We start from the raw sequence: 19,936 nt of genomic DNA, 5'->3' as shown, positions 1-19,936 counted from the left end.
GATGTATAGTACTGCAGGGGGGCGAGTGAAGTTCCCATAGTACGTTCGGCCGAACGCACTACTTTCTGCCGAGCTTTCTTGTCCTGGGCATTGCAATTCCCAAACCAGATAGTAAAATTTCCGGACAAGATGCTTTCCACCGCCGCTGAGTAGAAGCACTGGAGGATCCTCAGAGACACTCTGAATTTCCTCAATTGCCCGAGGTGGTAAAGGCGCCGCCACGAGTGCTGAGGCGTGTGATGCCCATGTCATATCCTCAGAGATGTGGACTCCCAGATATTTAAAACAGTTCACCCTATCCACAGTATCCCCATTTATACTCAATGGAGTGTACGTCCTTGGATGATGTGCCCTCCTAAAGTCCACGATCAGCTCCTTAGTTTTTTTGATGTTCAAGAGGACGCTGTTATCCTGGCACCAGAGTGCTAGATCAGCCACCTCCTCCCGGTAGGCCTTCTCATCGTTGTCTGAGATCAGGCCCACCACCACAGTGTCATCCGCAAACTTAATTATTGAGTTGGAGCTGAACCTAGCCACACAGTCATGTGTGTACAGGGAGTACAATAGGGGGCTGAGGACGCAACCCTGGGGCGATCCTGTGCTCAGGGTGAGGGACTTTGATGTATTCCCTCCCATCTTGACTACATAGGGCCTGGCAGTGAGAAAGTCCAGGGCCCAGGCACACAGGGGGGTGTTGAGCCCTAATCCAGTAGCTTCTCAGCCAGTCTGGTGGGGACTATCATGTTGAAGGCTGAATTGAAGTCTATGAACAGCATCCTCACGTAGCCCCCTTCTGGCTGTCAAGATGAGAGAGAGAGCGGTGTGCAAAACCTGGGAGACCGCATCGTCCGTGGATCTGTTCGGACGGTATGCGAACTGCAATGGGTCCATGTTGCGAGGGAGGAAGGCGCAGATGTGTTTCTTCACCAGCCTCTCAAAGCATTTCATGACAACCGAGGTAAGGCCCACCGGACGGTAGTCATCCAGACAGGCTGGGGAGGCACAATGGTACAATGATGGATTTTTTGAAGCAAGCTTTTATCCTGAGATTGCGATCTCAGAGGTAACATCCTCGCATCAGCTACCACTTACAATAAGATGCCAATATGGTAACTACGCAAGAATAATTTGGATGGCGGTATGGCTAATTCTGAAGCCCAAGCCTTCCTTCCAAAGGCCAGGATTTTGCGTGGCCCTTTAGTCTTTGCTGTATCCATGCCTCAAGTGGTTCTTGATATCATATAGAATGAATCAAATTGGATGAAGGCTATGTTGGTAGTTATTGCAGGCATGTTCATGACAGCGATGATAATTAATCCTTGTTATTGGCACTCACTTCTCTTCAAAATATGTCGCATGACCTGAAATGCAAAATTCCACCATGTTCTGACTCATTTTAACCTTTGTATTATGTTGATTTAAATGGCACCAGAAACCAGAGTAAGAGACAAAATGCTGGTGGAACTCAGCCATCAGGTAGAATCTGTGGAGGGAAAGGACAATTAGCATTTTGGCTTGGGACCCTTCCTCTGTCGGATAAGGGAGGGGGGGGAGGGGGGAGAGGAGCTTGAAAAGAAAGGCAGGGGTGGGGCAAAGCCTGGCAATTATAAGTGGGTGGAGATAGGGGTGATTTGCCGATGGATAAAGTAAGTGACATAAGTGAGTGGTGGAAAATAAGACAAAATGGTGCCAGATAAACATTCCACAGATGCTACTTGACTCACTGAGTTCTTCCAGCAGTTTGTTTCCGATCAGATTCCAGCATCTGTAGTTACTTGTATCGGTCTGAAAAAGGGTATGGACTCAAAACATTGTCTATCCCCAGATACTGCTTAACCTGCTGAGTTCCTCTAGCAGCTTGATTCCAGCATTTGCAGTTTCTCATGTCTCCAGAAACCCGAGTAGCTGACCTAGTCTCTAAATGTTCCCTGCCTTGCATGAATTATTGTGAGTTGTCCCAAGATATACTGTTACAAAAGGAGACAATTGGTCTGAAGCTGGTTAAAGAGTAGGTTTTAAGGACCATGTAAAAGGAGGAAATTTAGTTGAGGCGCAAGACGACAGAGAAACATTGTGTATAGGCTGCAGATTGAACTCTGGCAAAGGAAGTTAAGTAATGTCCACAGCAGACTATATTGTGGGAGAGTGAATTGACAACCATTGCAGGCTCCACACAACATTCATTATGAGAAATATCCAAACTCCATTTAATATTTTAGATGGTATTTACCCCTCGATTTCAGACGGTTTTTCAGCCTGAAGGATCCCAACCCACAATGTCATCCATGTTCTCCAAAGATACTGTCTGACCTGTTGAGTTACTCCAGCATTTTGTGTTTCTTTTCCTATTTGGAAAGTCATGGACATATACCAATGAAATCGTGAAGGAAAGGAAATGTCGACTTCTGCTGACAGTGCCACCTGATGTGAAGACAATGAATTGCATCCCAGATAGGTTCCTGTGAAGTGTGTGATGTATGTGCCGACCACGATGCCAAATTAAGCTATCTGCCCAGACATGATCCACATCCCTCTATCCCTACTCACGAACCTGTCTAACTGCCTCTGAAATGTCATCCGCCCAGGCAGCTACAACTCTCTGCGTAAAAAATGTGTTCTGCACATTTCTTTTAAACATTCTCCCTCTCACCTTAAAGCTATGCCTTTATTATTTGACAGTTCTACACTGGAAAAAAGTCTCTGCCCCGCTACCCTTCCTATGCCTCATTTTTTATATACTTCTAGCAGATCGCACCTCAGGCTCTGATGCCCCGGAGAAAACAATCCAAGTTTGTCCAAACTCTCCCTAAAGCTTATACTGTCTAAGCTTTGAACAGTTGCATTCCTCTAGGGTCTCATGTGTGGTTGGAGAGGATACAAAGATCTATTTTAGGGCCCCTACTCTCTTGTCTCACTCTCTCAATAATCAGGGATGGGTACCTTCAGGCTCTGGGGATTTATCCATATTAATATTCTTTAATAGACCCAACAATAACCATATAACCATATAACAATTACAGCACGGAAACAGGCCATCTCGGCCCTACAAGTCCATGCCAAACAAATTTTTTTTTATTTATTTATTTATTTTTAAAACAATACCTTCATCTCAATCTCAACATGATATAGAATATTAACCTACCCCACAATGATCTCACTATCCTCCATGAAGACAAATGTAGACCCCTTACAATCAGAGACAGATTAATTTATAATGGGAAACAAGAATATGGCAGAACAGTTAAATGAGTACTTTGGTTCTATTTTCACTAAGGAAGACACAAACGATCTTCCAGAAATACAAGGGGACCAAGGATCCAGTGGGAAGGAGGAACTGAAGGAAAACCACATTAATCAGGAAATGGTGTTTGGTAAACTGTTGGGACTGAAGGCAGATGAATCCCCAGAGCCTGATGGTCTGCATCCCAGAGTACTCAAGGAGGTGGCCCTAGTAATCGTGGATGCATTGGTGATCATTTTCCAATGTTCTCTTGACTCTGGTTCAGTTCCAATGGACTGGAGAGTAGCCAATGCAACCCCACATTTTAAGAATGGAGGGAAATAGAAAACAGGGAATTATTGACCAGTTAGCCTTATATTAGTAGTGGGGAAGATACTCAAGTCAATTATTAAAGATGTTATCGCAGCGTATTTGGAAAGCAGTGACAGGATCGGTCAAAGTCAGCATGGATTTATGAAGGCGAAATCATGCTTGACTAATCTTCTGGAATTTTTTGAGGATGTAACAAGCAGAATGGATAAGGGAGAACCAGTGGATGTAATGTATCTGGACTTTCAAAAAGCATTTGACAAGTTCCCACACAAGAGATTAGTGTGTAAAATTAGTGCACATGGTATTTGGGGTAGGGTATTGAGATGGATAGAGAACTGGTTAGCAGACAAGAAGCAAAGAGTAGGAATTAATGAGTCCTTTTCAGAATGGCAGGCAGTGACTAGTGGGATCCCTTAAGGCTCGGTGCTGGGACCCCAGTTATTTACAATATATATTAACGATTTAGACGAGGGAATTAAATGTGACATCTCCAAATATGCAGATGACACAAAGTGAGAGCTGCGATGAGGATGTTTGCTATGAGGCTGCAGGGTGACTTGGATAGGTTGGGTGAGTGGGCAGAAGCATGGTAGATGCAGTATAATGTGGATAAATGTGAGGTTGTCCACTTTGGTGGCAAGAACAGGAAGGCAGACTATTATCTGAATGGTGTCAGATTGGGCTAAAAGGGGAAGTGCAACGAGATCTGTGTGTGCGTGCACATCAGTCACTGAAAGTAAGCATGCAGGTACAGCAGGCAGTGAAGAAAGCTAATGGCATCATTGCGAGAGGATTTGAGTTAGGAGCAAGAAGGTCCTACTGCAGTTGTACAGGGCCCTGATGAGACTGCAACTAAATTATTGTGAGCAATTCTGGTCTCCTAATTTGAGAAAGGACATTATTGCTATTGAGCGAGTGCAGCGTAGATTCACCAGGTTAATTCAATAGACAATAGGTGCAGGAGTAGGCCATTCGGGCCTTCGAGCCAGCACGGCCATTCAATGTGATCATGGCTGATCATCCCCAATCAGTACACCGTTCCTGCCTTCTCCCCGTATCCCCTGACTCCACTCTTTAAGAGCCCTATCTAGCTCTCTCTTGAAAGTATCCAGAGAACCAGCCTCCACCGCCCTCCGATGCAGAGAATTCCACAGACACACAACTGTGAGAAAAAGTGTTTCCTCATCTCCGTTCTAACTAGCTTACCCCTTATTCTTAAACGGTGGCCCCTGGTTCTGGACTCCCCCAACATCAGGAACATGTTTCCTGCCTCTAGCGTGTCCAAATCCTGAACAATCTTATGTTTCAATAAGATACCCTCTCATCCTTCTAAACTCCAGAGTATACAAGACCAGCTGCTCCATTCTCTCAGCATATGACAGTCCTGCCATTTCCCATTATGGCGGAACTGACATCACTGAAAGAATGGGTCGACTGGGCTTGTATTCACTGGAAATTTGAAGGATGAGAGGATCTTATAAAAACATATAAAATTCTTAAAGGATTGAACAGGGTAGATGCTGGAATTTTTTTCCCGTTGTTGGGGGAGTCCGGAACCATGGGTCACAGTTTAAGAATAAGGAGTAGGCCATTTAGGACTGAGATGAGGAAAAAGTTTTTCACCCAGAGAGTTGTGAATCTGTGGAATTCTCTGCCCTAGAAGGCAGTGGAAGGCCAATTCACTGGATGTTTTCTAGAGAGAGTTAGATTTAGCTCTTAGGAATTAAAGGATATGGGGAAAAAGCAGGAACGGGGTACTAATTTTAGATGATCAGCCATGATCATATTGAATGGCAGTGCTGGCTCGAAGGGCTGAATGGCCTACTCTGTGCCTAATTTTCTATGTTTCTATATTTTTAATGTTCTAATTTTAGGGGTCCTAGTCAAACTAGGACCGAGGCTTCCAGACTATTCACTTGTGTGGTGCCGTTACCCTTTCCGAAGCCCAGCAACCTGAGAGACGTGAAGATCATTCCGTCCTGCAGGATCTCAGCAACGCCACTCAACAATGCAGAAAGTCAGGCAAACCCTTAGGATTCATAAGCTTACCTTTCAACAGTGCACTTTTAACTTTGATAAAGTTAGGAAAGCTGGAATAAAATTTCATAGTCACAGGTGAATATTTTGTGAAAGACCTGACATGGATGATCCCAACTTCAGTCTTCCATAAACCCAATGGGCACCCTAAAACTGGTCTGCATGAACTATAAGAGATGTAAGTAATGAATATACAGATGGAAGATGAGAAGCTCTCCAGTGTGTGACCATGTTCACTCAGAATAAACAGTAGACCATACAATGAGGCTCAATACTCAAACAAGAAATACTAAGGAGTGATAATCCTGCCACCTCTGATATAATTACCCGTCTTAATTACCTGAATGTAAAACTATAGTTGTTACTCCATGTCTAATTAGCTATTTGAAGTATAGAGTCTCAGTCCGTAGGTCTATATCAGCTGCTCGTGGGGATTTAATATGGACTTATCACATTATGACAATTGGCATTATTCAATCATTTGAATCATGCAAGTTTGAATTGAGGGCAAATTGTATTAGCAATATTATACTGTCAACTTGTGGATAACAGTCATGAGATTATTTATTTGAAGTCCAAGCATCCCCCCCTTCTCATCAGTATTATTTATAGTTTATATAATTTACAGTTAAGCTCTATTCACCAGCATATAGCACATGTCAATCTTTTGCACCTTAACAATTATCTGTATATATGTATATGCCTACAGAGGTCAATATATCCTCATTTGTATATATTGTTTTAATCAGCATTTTACTACTTTGCACTCTGGTTAGATGCTAAACTGCATTTTGTTGTATCTGTCGTACTTGTGCAATGACAATAAAGTTGAATCTAATCTAATCTAATCTAAATTTCCAAGTTGCTTTATTATCTATGATGCACATCCTTACCTGCAATAGCTGTGGCTCAGTTTTTTAATTTATTATTTCTAGTTCCATAGAATTACAGAGCCAAAGGAGACCATATGCCCATTGCACCAATGTTATGTCTCTAGAATCAGAATCAGAATCAATTTATTTGTCATTTGGACCCCTGGAGGTCCAAACGAAATGCCGTTTCTGCAGCCATACATAACACACAAATAGACCCCAGGTTAGTATCTCATTATCCCTCGATTTCCTCTTCATATATAAAATACATTTTCTGTTCAAAGCTATTGTGGATGATCAGCCATGATCACATTGAATGGTGGTGCTGGTTCGAAGGGCCAAATGACCTACTCCTGCACCTATTGTCTATTTCTGAATTCTACCACTATCTTCGGGCAATGTACCTCATAGAGTCATACAGCATGGAGACAGCATCTTCACCTCAACTTGCCTATGCCGACCAAGATGCCTCATCTACACTAGTCCCACCTGCCCACATTTGACCCATATTCCTCTGAACCATTCCTATCTATGTACCTGTCAAAATGTCTTAACTGTTCTAGTACTTGCCCCAACTATCTCCTCTGGCAACCCACCACCCTCTGTGTGAAAAAGTTGCCCCTCGATTCCCTATTGAATCTTTCCTGTCTCACCTTAAACCTATGTTGTTTGGGTAAAAGACTGCGCATCTACCTGGGTCACAACAATTTTATAAATGCATTCTTGCTCCTGTACTGTCTTACATGAGTTGCTACACAAAATGGTTTCATTAAGTGCTGTAATGCACATTTTCTCTTACAGATGGCAGTATAGGCTGATAGTTTCAGACCACAGAGAAATATTTGCAAGGATAATTTTCCTGAAACAGATTATTTTAATGGAAAATATCCTATTTCAGGATTACTGTTTTTTCTCAATGTCCCCGATGAAGAAAATGGAGTTAAAATTTTGTTCACCTCAGAAGCACTTAGTTCCAAATCAGATCGGCAGGATTCTAGGAGGAAGCTATCTAGAAATACTGCCCAAGGATATAAGCAAAATGCACTTTAATATGTGAAAAGTTCTACAAATAAATTTCTTGTTTCATGGAAATGGGTGTTTGCAGTCTTGGAATGTAGGAATGTTGTTGTCTAAAAGGAGTTGCGGTTTCTGTGGGAAGATACTGTTGGAAGTGAAATGGGCATTGGTGGAGATGGACGAAGAAAAGAACCAGCAGATACAGTAGATTAGGCAAATGGATCATCAAACCTGCTCCACCATTCCATAACACTACGATTGATCCCATGTCAGCCTCAACTCTACTTATCCACCCATTCCCCATAACCTTTTGTCAGTAAAAGTAAAAAATCTCAGCCTTGGATTCATTCAATGACTCTGTGTCTGCAGATTTCTCATAAAGGATTTCAAAGACTCATGACCCTTAAGGGAAACTCTTCCTTCCCAACCCCAATTTAAATGGACCACCCTTCATTCTGAAATAATACCTGTTCATTCTGGAATAGTGAGGAAAGATCCTCTCATCATCTACTCTGGTAGCCATCTGAAAACTGTGATCTCAGGTTCAGGAGGAGAGACAGCCTCTCTGGAGAGAAGGGATGGGTGACATTTCAGGTCGAGACCCTTCTTCAGACTGTGAGTCGGGGGAAAGGGAAACAAGAGATATGGATGGTGATGTGGAAAGACACAGAACAAATGAATGAAAGATATGCAAAAATGTAACAATGATAAAGAAACCATGCCATTGTTAGCCATTTGCTAGGTGAGAACGTGAAGCTGGTGCGACTTGGGTGGGGAAATGATGGAGAGAGAGCGAGGGAATGCAGGGGTTACTTGAAGTTAGATAAATCAATATATATACCACTGGGTTGTAAGCTGCCTAAGCAAAATATGAGATCTTTTCCACCAATTTGCATTTAGTCTCACTCTGACATTGGAGGAAGTCTAGGACAGATTATGGGAATGGGATGGGGAATTAAAGTGTTTCACAACTGGAAGATCAGGTAGATCCAAGATGACTGAGCGAAGGTGTTCAGCAAAACAATCGTCCAGTCCCTATACCTCCCTCAACTCTGTCCAGGGACACCGACAGTCGGTTTACGCCTGTAAAGTCATGAGTGGTCGCCCAAAGAGTCGTACCTTTTTCTGGTCTCCGCTGGATTTTCAATGACCTGCTGCAACAATGACGGGTGCTGGCAGTCGCAGAAAAAAATTGCATAAGTGGGACAGGCCCTTAACTCTGTTTTTTCACAAATGCTGCCCGACTTGAGTCAATATCTGTGTGAGCCAGCTGAATGGCCAACATTTTCTCTTTTCACACAGTGCATTCAGAAAGTATTCAAATCTTCACTTTTTCCACATTTTGTTAAATTACAGCCTTATTCTAAAATGGATTAAAATCTTTTTTTTTTATCATCAATCTACAATAAAAAAAGTGAAAACAGTTGTTTAGAGATTTTTGCAAAGTACTTAAAAAGAAATAACTGAAATATCACATTCACATAAGTATTCAGACTCTTTACTCAGTACTTTGTTGAGGCACCTTTGGCAGCGATTGCAGCCTCAAGTCTTTTTGGGTATGACACTACTAGCTTAGCACACCTGAATTTGGGTAATTTCTCCTATTCTTCTCTGCAGATCCTCTCAAGATCTGTCAGGTTGGATGGGGATGTCAATGCACAGCTATTTCAGGTCCCTCCAGAGATGTTCGATCGGGTTCAATTCCAGGCTCTGGCTGGGCCACTCTAGGACATTCACATACTTCTCATGAAGCCACTCCTGCGTTGTCTTGGCTGTGTGCTTTGTCCTGTTGGAAGGTGAACCACTACCCCAGTCTTAGGTCCTGAATGCTCTGGAGCAGGTTTTCATCAAGGATCTCACTGTACTTTGCCCCGTTCATCTTTCCCTCGATCCTGACTAGTCTCCCAGTTCCTGCCGCTGAAAAACATCCCCACAGCATGATGTTGCTACCACCATGCTTCACAGTAGGTATGGTATTGGCCAGGTGATGAGCGGTGCCTGGCTTTCCTCCAGACGTGACGCTTGGCATTCAGGTCAAAGAGTTCAATCTTGGTTTCATCAGACTAGAGAATCTTGTTTCTCATGCCTTTTGGCAAACTCCAAGTGGGCTGTCATGTGCCTGCTACTGAGGAGTGGCTTCCATCTGGCCACTCTACCATAAAGGCCTGATTGGTGGAGTGCTGCAGATATAGTTGTCCTTCTGGAAGTTTCTCCCATCTCCACAGAGGAACTCTGGAGCTCTGTCAGAGTTACCATTGGGTTCTTGGTCACCTCCCCGACCAAGGTCCTTCTCCCCCGATTGCTCAGTTTGTCCGGGCGGCCAGCTCCAAGAAGAGTCTTGGTGATTCAAAAGTTCTTCCATTTAAGAATGCCGGAGGCCACTGTGCTCTTCGGGACCTGCAATACTGCAGAAATTGTTTTATACCCTTCCCCAGATCTGTGTCTCAACACAATCCTGTCTCAGAGGTCTACGAACAATTCCTTCGTCTTCATGGCTTGGTTTTTGCTCTGACATGCACTGTCAACTGTGGGACCTTATATAGACAGATGTATGCCTTTCCAAATCATGTCCAATCAATTTAATTTCCCACTGGTGGACTCCAATCAAGTTGTGGGAACATCTCAAGGATAATCAATGAAAACAGGATGCACCTAAGCTCAATTTTGAGTGTCATAGCAAAGGGTCTGAATGCTTATGTAAATGTGATATTTCAGTTATTTCTTTTTGTAAGAATAGAAAGGTAAGAGTAAGTTAAGTTTCATTTTTTTATATTGTAGAAACAAGGAACTGCAGATGTAAATTACTCGTTTCTAAGCTTCACCCCTAGTTTCAGTAAAAACACTGAATCAAGCACCTGAACAACTAATCTTTATTTTAACTAAAGCGCAATTACAGTTCAACTACTGTACTTACCCCACCGTGGGTTCGATCCTCGTATCTGCCTGATCAAGCCCTCTTGGCCTCGCTCAAGCAGAGACACTCCAGAAGGTCACAGTCACAAGCGTTCTCCCAGAATATTGATGCAGGACCTCGTGGTAGCTGAATTTAATAGGTCCGTGGACCTTGAGGGGCCGAACCACATGGGGGTAGACTCTTTATAATCCAATTACAGACATTGATTAACCTCACACATAACTGACATTTCCCTAACCCAATAATACGGAGGCTAATACATTGTATTCAAACAGGGCTTCTTGAAGGAAGCAAACCTTGCAACATTTACCCTGATTTGCAAGAAACCCAGACATGGCTCAATGCCTCATCCATTCAACATTCAGTAACATAAAGCTTTGCAACATTATTTACAATTATTTACAAGGTGTATGTCTGGTTTGCAGTCATCCAATCCATTCTATGCATTTTGCACCGGGGTCTGCAGGTGTTCTTATTCTTTTCCTGCAGCTTGGATCTAGGTTCTAGACAAACTGGCACCACTCTGCAGCTTGCCCCCGTTCCACAGAGAGCACATTCAAATTGACCACATCTCCCAGCAGCCCTGAAGCTTTTACCCCATTTTAGTCCTAGTCTCTCCAATCTGGCCAGGATTACCATCCCTTCCTTTTTATCATATATGATAACCCATCATTTATGATCACCAAATAGTCCAATAATCAGATAACCAGATATACATAAATGTGTCCATTACATTTTCCATCTATCAGCAACACAAGATGATGTTTCTTCCCAGAATCTTATCAAGCTTCCCAAGTTTTCGTGGGCGTAGCTTCACAATTTCCGTCTGATGAGTCTTCACCTCCCGAATTTTCGTGGGTGCGAATTCCCTCCATCCATCTTGTTGCCCATTCTTCCATTCCTTTCCATAGTTGAACCTAAAACCTAAAATTTCTGAAAAACTTGGGACAAAGCAAGCACCCATTACCATCATGCACCCATGCTTCCCCATACATTCACTATAATTCTATTTCACCCAAATTATTATATCTCTATCACTGTATCCCTATTCCTATTCTGTTCCCTAATATACTCTTTACTATCCTAGAATCAACACTAATCAGCCCTCTTCATATTCACAAGATGTTATAATATGTATATCTGATGATGTGTTCTCATATAAATTTCAGCTCGGTTCAGTCCAGATTTCCCTACAGGCGTAACTAATTTAAGAAAACCATGAAAAGTGTCCCATATTTAGCCAAATTCAGTCTCAGCCTTCAATTTACTATTTTAATTTTAGTGTCCATCTCATCTTTCTCATTCCACAGCATTGTGACCAATAACTCAACTCCATTCCAATTCCTGTGAAATTCCCAGCTGTTCAAATTTAAACAATCAATTTCCATATGCTGTCAATGTCAACATAAATCCAATTAAGAATGCCCAATCCAGGGACAATTTATTTCCACCTTGATAATAGAAGCCACTTTACAAATCAAGGGTTAAACAATTTAAATCCATCTGTTAAATATGCATCGGCTCTACTATTCCTACCCCCATTCAATTTTCTCCCTCAATTAACTAGGTCTCTCCTCTCGTACTTCTCCTTACTATGTTGACTCTTTACTATTTTGGCTCCATTCTCAGTCTAGCGGTTCTTGCTTATACTAGTTCTTTTCATCTCTAAGTAACCCTTCTGGATGGTTAGTATTGACTTTCCGAGGGGAACTCATAAATGTTCAGTCTACCTCATCTTTTTATACTACCACCTTACATTTCCAGGGTATGTCTTAATTCACAATATCGGCTAGGGTCTGTCCCTTCCTTGATAGTAACTAAATAGTCCAGTCCCATCTTTGACTATCCTCCTATGGGTGAGAAAAGAGATGAATGCCAGATTAACAGTCAATTCTCTAACAATATTTAAGCCTTGGGCCCTCTTTAAATTAATTTACTTATAACTAAATTTTGGCGCAAAGTAAGTATGTTGCCCCGAACCACAGAGGTTTTTGTTATTTTTTATTCAGTTCGTCCAAAAGGAGCTTGTCCCAATAGTCGTTACAAGTTGTCAGTGTCATTTCTTTAGGAAAGATTAGATAGTGTTCTTTACTTTCCTTCCTTTTCTTTCTTCAAAAGCTAGATGATATTAAAGTTGGGCACTAGGGTAGGTCCTCTTCTTCTTCTTTTCTGGTGTCAGTTTCAATTTCAAGGGAGTAGGGATACTGAGGAGCTCTGTCTCCATGTGTTGGCCTTCCCAAATTGGTCTTAAAGGGGCAGGACCGTATCATTTCCTCCTGCTGGCTGATTCCTGTTTCTGGGGAGCTACATTACCTTTGCTGTCTTCTGCCCATTCTCAAGGGGTTTGTGTAGTCTTTACCTCACTCCCCAGATAGTATGTCGTCGAATACTGTCCTGCAGGCAGAAACTCAGTAACACGCTAATATAATATTTTCTTTCCCCACTCCCATACCTCCTGCACAATAAGTTTGTTTCTTCTCTCCCTAGTGCCATTTCCATTTTTTAGTTACTATTCCTGCTCACGTCAGCTACGATGTTCCTTTTGTTACTTTCTTTATTGCCCCCTGGTTTTTTTCCATCCTGCTATGTTCTGCCTTCTCGCTGGGCATTCCTTACTCCAATGACCTAATTGGGTGCAGTTGAAACGAGCTCCTTGATTTACAATCTTCTTTGCTCTCAGGGGTTTTCTAGGGTAGTCATAAAATGGTTTACAATTCTCTTCTATGTGATTTTCAGTTTTTAATACAATAGTACATCCAATTCATTAATTCTGATAAATTACTTGATGGGGTTCTAGAGTAGGTGTCATGTCTCCACGCCCACAATTCCAGGGCGGGTTGGTAAATCAGGACCAAGAAAATGGGTTAGCTTGAGAGAACGGTGTGTGACTTCGTAGTTCCTGACATTCGGGCCATCTTTCTCTCTGGTCTCTCGGGTCCCAATAGTCTCTTGAATTAAAGGACCTCCCATAATACCTCGCATCTCGGATGTTTCTATATTACCTAGGATCTCTAATTTCTTCGTAATTCTGGAAATCCCTTCTTTGACCCCTCTCTTTCACTTGCTCTTTTATTGGGCAGGCCCGACCAATGTCCCACAAGTAGAGCATTGATTAGGCATCATGGTTGGTCTTATTCTACCCCTTGGTTCCATTGGATTGGGTTCTAAATTTGGAGCGTAGTGGTGATAATAATCTGAGTAATTTGGAACCCTAATTTCTCCCAATCCGTAATTTGTTGGTACTCTGGGAATCCATGGTCCAGAGTTAGACTTGGCAATTCTTTCTCTTCTGGTTACTGTTTCCTACCCTCCTTCCAATAGTGCCTCACAGCTCTGGCCATTTGACTGGCTTGGTTCTCAGACTAGTTCCTGTTATCAGTTTTAATTAAATCCGCTACTTCAGTGGGGAGACAATTCAATAGGTTAGCACAATACTGAGGGGAACTTTCTCCATTCTGATAGTCTAAATCACCTGATTGGTCCATATATAAATTTGAGAAGTGATCTAGAAATTCGTCTGCCCCTTCACCCTTTTTTGGTCTTATTTCCAGAACTCGTTCCTCAAAATATATTCTCCATAACCCTATTAATTATTGCTGGATACTCTCTGCACCCTCATCGCTGGAGTACCTCCACACCTGCTCTGCTGGACAACCTATCTGCTCCCTCAATGCTGATGGATCCATTCCATCCATCTGCTCACTACCACGCTCTACACCCCTCAACTGCGTCACCCCCACACCCCAGCTGACCGCACGCACTGTCAACCGGGACAACCTCAGATCTCTCCAGCCTGCCCCCATCCCTCCACCCTCTCATAATGCCAACTTTGCACTCCTCAACACCAGGTCGCTCAACAACAAAGCCCTTGCCCTCCATGAACTAACCCTTGACAACCTTCTGGACTTCCTTCTGCTCACTGAGACCTGGCAACAACCCAATGTCTTCTTCTCCCTCAATCAAGCATCCCACCTGGATTTAATTACATTTCCAAACACCGCCCCTCCCGCCATGGAGGTGGCCTCGCTGTTATTTTCAACCAGAATGTTCGGATCACTGAACTCACCTTCCCCCCAGTAGCATCATTTGAATTCCTCACCTTCAAAACCCTTTCCTCCATGACAGTCATCCTCATTTACCGGCCACCTAAGCCAAACCCCTCCTTCCTATCTGACTTCACTGAACTCCTCACACTTGCCTCATCCCTCTTCCCACGTCTGCTGCTACTTGGTGACTTAAATATTCACATGGACTCCCCCACCTGCAAGCTCGCATCTGAATTCGCCTTTTTACTTGACAACTTCTCTCTCACTCAGCACGTCACCTTTCCCACCCATGACAAAGGTCACAACCTTGACCTGGTCTGCTCCGCAAATCAACCGGTACTCGACCTCCATCCATGCCTCTTCCCCCTCGCTGATCATAAGCTTATACGGTTCACCATTCCTTCTCCGACACCTCGCCCCCGCTTCCTCCGAGAAATCACCTTCCGTAATCTAAAATCCATTGGTCCCCACCATCTCTCTGACCTGCTCTCCACCACTCTCCCCCTGGACTCAACCCCCATCTCACCTGATGATCTCACAAACCATCTCAACTCCACCTTGTCTACCTCCCTTAACACTATGGCCCACTCAAAACAAGAACCGTAACTTTCAACACATCTTCACCCTGGTACACACCTGCACTTCGTAAACTGAAACAGACTGGTCGCCGACTTGAACGACTCACAAAGAAATCATCTCTCACAGTCCACCTTGAAGCTTACAAATTCCACCTCACTGACTACAAAGATGCCCTCATTGCTGCAAAATCTGCCTACCTCTCCTCCATATTCACCTCCAAGGCCTAAACCACAGAACCTCTTCTCCACAGTGGGCAAACTCCTCAAGCCTCGAGCAAACACTCTCCCTACCTCTACTCCGGATCTCTGCAACTCATTCCTCCACCTTTTCGCTGATAAAATCAGCACCATCTATCAATCTTTATCCCCTGTACCCGACTCCCCAGCATCTACTCCACCACCTACCAAGGCCCCTCCTTTCAACATCTCCACTGACCTCCTTACCCCTCCTCCATACTGCTTCCTCTCCCAGTTTGACCCGGTCACCCCTATTGAAATCTCCAAACTCATCAGCTCTTCCAAACCCACTACCTGCTCCCTCGGCCCTCTCCCCACTCCCCTGCTGAAGTCCTGCCTCCCCGTTCTCTGCCCCTACCTCACTAATCTCTTCAACTCCTCATTGTCCCAAGGAATTGTCCCCTCCACTTTCAAATCTGCTGCTGTCACACCAATCTTAAAGAAACCTGGTCTTGATCCCTCCTCTCTCATTAACTACCGCCCAATCTCAAACCTCCCCTTTCTTTCAAAAACCCTGGAGCGTATCGTTGCGTCGCAACTTCATTCCCACCTCCTTGCGTATAACCTACTTGAACCCCTCCAATCTGGCTTTTGCCCCGTCCATAGAACAGAAACTGCTCTCCTCAAAGTCCTCAACAACCTCCTCACCTCTGCTGACACTGGTTCCCTCAACATCCTCATCCTCCTCGACCTGAGCGCAGCCTTCGATACAGTGAACCATAACATCCTGCTCACCAGACTCAAAGACCTCGGCATTGAAGGCTCTGCACTCAGCTGGCTCCGTTCCTACCTTTCCAACAGATCCCACTTCATCTCTCTCCACAACCACACCTCTGCTACAGCCACAGTCACTCAAGGCGTTCCCCAAGGCTCCGTACTTGGCCCCCTCCTCTTCATCATCTACATCCACCCCTTGGTCAGATACTACGCCACTTCAACCTGGACTTCCACTGTTACGCCGATGACACCCAGATCTACCTCAGCACCAAATCCCCCCACACCCCCCCCCCCCCCCTCTCCCATATCAACTCCCGTTTGTCAACTATAAAAACCTGGATGCAACATAACCCCACTCTCACCATCGACGGCACCACTGTCTCCCCATCTCCCAAGGCCCGCAACCTTGGCGTGATCTTTGATTCCACCCTCTCCCTTGAGCCTCACATCCGCCATGTCATTAAAACCTCCTTCTTTCATCTCCGCAACATCGCCAAACTCAGACCCTCTCTCACACCTCCCGCTGCTGAAAGACTCATCCATGCCTTCATCTCCTCCCGACTGGACTATTGCAACTCACTTCTCCTTGGCATCAGCTTCACCTACATCAACCGACTACAAATGGTCCAGAACGCAGCCGCCCGACTCATCGCCCACACCAAATCCTGGCATCACATCACTCCAGTCCTCAAACAACTTCACTGGCTTCCCATCTCCCACCGGATCACCTACAAAATCCTGGTCCTCACCTACAAAGCCTTCCACCATCTGGCCCCCCCATATCTCACTACCTCCTCTCCCCCTACCAACCCTCACGGTCCCTCAGATCCCCATCAGCCGGTCTCCTCTCCATCCACAAGTCCAACCTCCGCAGTTTTGGGGACAGAGCCTTCTCCAGGGCAGCTCCCAGGCTCTGGAACTCCCTCCCCCAACTGATCTGCAATTCCGTGTCCCTCACCATCTTCCAGTCCCGCCTCAAGACCCATCTCTTCACCTCTGCCTATCCTTAGCCCCACGTCCCCCTCCTTTTTCATCTGTGCATTAATTGCCTCATATTGTGTTTTGCATTGTATTCTGTCTTTACTTTGTGTACTAGTCATGTCTCTACTATTTATTTCATTCCCCTTACATGTTTTTCCTCTACCTGCTAAATTTTTGTAAGGTGTCCTTGAGACTCTTGAAAGGCGCCCATAAATAAAATTATTATTATTATTATTATTATTATTACTTACTGCAAATGGTGGCTTGGGTGCTTTGGCTTGAAGTTGAAAGGCACTACTTACTGCAAATGGTGGCTTGGGTGCTTTGGCTTGAAGTTGAAAGGCACTGCAAATGGTGGCTTGAGTGCAATGGCTTGCAGTTGAAAGGCACTACTTACTGCAAATAATGGACTGGGTGCTTTGGCTTGAAGTTGAAAGGCACTATTTACTGCAAATGTGGTGGGTGCTTTGGCTTGAAGTTGAAATGCACTACTTACTGCAAATGGTGGCGGGTGCTTTGGCTTGAAGTTGAAAGGCACTGCAAATGGTGGCTTGGGTGCTTTGGCTTGAAGTTGAAAGGCACTACTTACTGCAAATGGTGGCTTGGGTGCTTTGGCTTGAAGTTGAAAGGCACTAACTGCAAATGGTGGCTTGGGTTCTTTGGCTTGAAGTTGAAAGGCACTACTTACTGCAAATGGTGGCTTGGGTGCTTTGGCTTGAAGTTGAAAGGCACTGCAAATGGTGGCTTGAGTGCAATGGCTTGCAGTTGAAAGGCACTACTTACTGCAAATGGTGGACTGGGTGCTTTGGCTTGAAGTTGAAAGGCACTATTTACTGCAAATTGTGGCTTGGGTGCTTTGGCTTGAAGTTGAAAGGCATTACTTACTGCAAATTGTGGCTTGGGTGTATTGGCTTGAAGTTGAAAGGCACTACTTACTGCAAATGGCGGATTGGATGCTTTGGCTTGAAGTTGCAAGGCACTAGTAGGCGGCGCGACTCTGGTCACAGCGGCCTCTGCAGCCCGTCCGCGTTTTTATTATTTTCTGTCTATGTTTCTATGTAGTTTTTGTTATTTTTTGTTGGGGTGTGTGTGTGGGGGGTGGGGGTGGGGTGGGCGGGAGGGGGCAACTTTTAAATATCTCCCTGCACTGGAGACCCGACCTTTTCTTGTCGGGTCTCCGTTGTCGTTGGGGCTGCAATGAGGTGTGGCCTCCAACAGAAGAAGCCGGGGACTCTGGTGCCGACTCACCTCACCGTCACCGTCGTGGAGCTGGCCGAGTCCGGAGCGGGTGGAGCAGTGGTGGAGCGCTGCTGCTGCTGCTGCTGCTGCGGCCCGACCTCCGGAGATTAGGAGGCTGCTATTGCGGGTCTGCGGACCGCAGCACCGGGAGCCCGCGGGTCCCTGGGGGGAGACCGCTTTTCAGGGCTCCTGCAACGGCGACTTCTCCCACCCGAGTTGCGGGGTCGAAGAGCTCCTGGAGCGGGGCCTAACATCACCGCCCCGCGCGGCTTGGAATGGCCGCGGGACTCTGCGAGCGCACGCCGGGGGCTCATACACCAAGACCCGGTGTGCGATCTTGCACCACCTGGCGTGGCTTTAATGGCCGCGGGACAATCGCCATCGCCAGCCGGGGGCTTTGACTTTGACTCTGACATCCAGTGGAGAGATAAGTTTTTTTTTGGCCTTCCATCACAGCAATGTGATGGATGTTTATGTAAAATGTAAATTATGTTGTGTCTGGGGTCTATTTGTTTGTAATGTATGGCTGCAGAAACGGCATTTCGTTTGGACCTCAAGGGGTCCAAATGACAATTAAATTGACTATTGACTATTGACTATTGACTATTGACTATTGACTATTGACTACTTACTGCAAATGGTGTCTTGGGTGCTTTGGCTTGAAGTTGAAAGGCACTACTTACTGCAAATGGTGGCTTGGGTGCTTTGGCTTGGAGTTGAAAGGCACTACACTGCAAATGGTGGCTTGGGTGCTTTGACTTGAATTTGAAAGGCACTACTTACTGCAAATGGTGGCTTGGGTGCTTTGGCTTGAACTTGAAAGGCACTACTTACTGCAATTGGTGGCTTGGGTGCTTTGGCTTGAACTTGAAAGGCACTACTTACTGCAAATGGTGGCTTGGGTGCTTTGGCTTGAAGTTGAAAGGCACTACTTACTGCAAATGGTGGCTTGGGTGCTCTTTGTTGAAGTTGAAAGGCACTAACTGCAAATGGTGGCTTGGGTGCTTTGGCTTGAAGTTGAAAGGCACTACTGCTAGGGCACTTACTTCTTGATTGCACTGTATATTGATTTTAGATAAAACGCTACCACTTACGGCTGTGATTTTTGGTCATCTTACTCAGTCCCCCTCCACTGACCAGGTGCAGATAATTCTTCCCATGAATGAAAAATAAAAGTGTTATTAGTGTTTAAAAAATGTTGAGAATCTCTCTCCTGTCAATCATGCCATGAAGGCCACACCTTTTCCGGTGGGAGGGGGAGGGGTTGTAAAACCCGGAAATGTGGGTGTGGCTCAGTCTCTGCATGATGGGGGAGGGAGAGGTCACGACTCTGCCTGAGCTGTGAATCAACTGAACACACTGAATGTCTACTGAACTGTGATTTTGATGTTTTGTGTGGTTTTATGGTGGTTTCACCCTGCTTGAAATGGAATGAAACTGCACTTGAATTTAGTGGCCTTGCACCCTGCTTGAAGTGGAATGAAACTGCACTTGAATTTGGTGGCCTTGCATCCTGCTTGAAGTGGTATGAAACTGCACTTGAATTTGGTGGCCTTGCACCCTGCTTGAAGTGGTATGAAACAGCAATTGAATTTGTTGGCCCTGCACCCTGCTTGAAGTGGTTAGAAACTGCACTTGAATTTGGTGGCCTTGCACCCTGCTTGAAGTGATAGGAAACTGCATTTGAATTCGGTGGCCTTGCACCCTGCTTGAAGTGGTAGGAAACTGCACTTGAATTTGGTGGC

This window comes from Leucoraja erinacea, chromosome 4 (assembly GCF_028641065.1).
Source record: "Leucoraja erinacea ecotype New England chromosome 4, Leri_hhj_1, whole genome shotgun sequence".
Taxonomy (NCBI): domain Eukaryota; kingdom Metazoa; phylum Chordata; class Chondrichthyes; order Rajiformes; family Rajidae; genus Leucoraja; species Leucoraja erinaceus.
The sequence above is the reverse complement of the archived record's forward strand: the minus strand, read 5'-3'. Positions refer to the sequence as shown.